Consider the following 2,384-nt stretch of genomic DNA (forward strand, 5'->3'; position numbering starts at 1 on the left):
TGGGGACACCATTTGAGGATAAAATCGGAGGAAGAACTGCTGGGACCAACTTCCTGTTTGAAAACAACATCCCTTTGGTTTGATCAGCATTTAGGACAAGTTTGAGGTGAAACAAATCTGTCTGGACGATGTCAAAGGCGGATTGCAAAAGATGGAAAGCCTTATCAACTGTTTTAGCTCGACAGTAAACAACTGTGTCATCAGCATAGAAATGTATAGATGCATCAGGGGCTGAGACAGAAAACATGCAGGATAGACTTTATTATTTAGAGCAGTTTACCACAGGGCAGACTATGATCTTGGTTAGAAGTTGTATGTACGAGTCCATCAACTGCTTATGTGGAAGCAAAAAGGCAGAGTGAAACTTTGGTAACAGAACAAAAATAACACCTGCCTTTATAGATAAGGTTCTGAACGGGTCAGTTTTAAGGTCTGATGATGCTGCAGCTTTAAGAGCTTATACGTTCTTTTTAAGAAGCTGCTTCAACACAATGGATGAAGCTGGGTTTATTGACAAGCTTCAAAACTCAACCAATAAAAGGATTCTTGTTTCAAAGTTGCCTTTTAGACTTTGTGATAAATGGCGAATAATTATGGTTGACAGCACAGAAGTACGATTGTGGAGCAAAGCTTCAAGATCTTCTTGATTTTCTGGAAAAACAAACAAGAGCTGATTTAGATCCTGTTTTTGGGGAGAGTCAAAATCCAAAAGAAAAGATGACATTAAAACTATCAAAAGTTCCTTTTAAAACTAAAAGCAGCAGTTTTGCTGCTTCTGTTGCTGTAGTTTCTGAACAGAACAATGACCAACAGGAACCGGAAACAGGTTCGGTTTAGCCGTGAAGATACAAACGTGGTTCAGACTCGGTGCTTGTTTTGCAACAGAAAGTTTCTTTGGAGAAATGTGACTCGTTCCGGCAGAAACCCAACAAAGAAAAGGATTCAAGGTTCTTTATCGTCATTCTACCACATGTGCTCTGAGCTATGTTCACAGGGTCCCAGTTACATCCAACAATAAAATTAAAATAAAAACAGTGATAACATCAAAGATATGAACTAAGAGAAACATCAACTAAATATACACGAAGCACTAAAGGTATATAAACAATGCTCCCAACAGCAGCACGAACATGAGTCTGTGTGAGAAGATGAGCACGCATGAACACATCAACATGAAACAGATCAGCAGCAACATGAAGCAGATCAGCAGCAACATGAAACAAATCAGCAGCAACATGAAACAGATCAGCAGCAACATGAAACAAATCGGAAAAAACATGAAACAGATCAGCAGCAACATGAAACAGATCATCAGCAGCATGAAACAAATCAGCAACAACATGAAACAGATCAGCAGCAACATGAAACAGATCAGCAGCAGCATGAAACAAATCAGCAACAACATGAAACAGATCAGCAGCAGCATGAAACAAATCAGAAACAACATGAAACAAATCAGCAGCAACATGAAACAGATCAGCAGCAGCATGAAACAAATCAGAAACAACATGAAACAGATCAGCATCAACATGAAACAGATCAGCAGCAGCATGAAACAAATCAGCAGCAACATGAAACAGATCAGCAGCAGTATGAAACAAATCAGAAACAACATGAAACAGATCAGCAACAACATGAAACAAATCAGCAACAACATGAAACAGATCAGCAGCAACATGAAACTGATCAACAGCTGCATGAAACTGATCAGCAGTGACATGAAACTGATCAGCAGTGACATGAAACTGATCAGCAGCAGCATGAAACTGATCAGCAGCAACATGAAACAGAGCAGCAGCAGCATGAAACAGATCAGCAGCAACATGAAACAGAGCAGCAGCAACATGAAACAGATCAGCAGCAACACGAAACAGATCAGCAGCAACATGATGCAATTCTTCACAGTGATCATCCTGGTTAGAGATTCATGAGTCTAACAGCCTCAGGTGACATTTCTTAAAACTAACGGTTTATGCTTTGGCTGCTTGCAGAAGGGGCATATGAGTAAGGATTGTTCACAGAGTGTGACATGCCTCACCTGTAATAAAAGTCATCCTACTGTTCTGCACATTAAACCAAAAGAACACCAGTGACAAGCAGTTAAGGCCAGATGTAAAGAATCACCAGTCTCAAATGCTCTTGTATCTTTGAATCTTGGTATGTATCCTGGGGCCGGGTCTGATAAGTGTGCTCTGTCAGTGGTTCCAGTAAAGGTAAAGTTGGAAAAGGGAACAAAGTTTGTGCAGACTTATGCCTTCCTAGATCCAGGCAGCTCTGCAACGTTTTGTACTGAGCCTTTCATGATGCAGTTAAATGCATCTGGAAAGAAAGTGGAGGTCATGCTAAAAACCATGGGTCAGGAAAAGCCTACAGGTGCTGGTCAT

The sequence above is a fragment of the Nematolebias whitei genome, chromosome 11, assembly GCF_014905685.2.
Source record: "Nematolebias whitei isolate Nwh7 chromosome 11, NemWhi1, whole genome shotgun sequence".
Classification (NCBI taxonomy): Eukaryota; Metazoa; Chordata; class Actinopteri; order Cyprinodontiformes; family Rivulidae; genus Nematolebias; species Nematolebias whitei.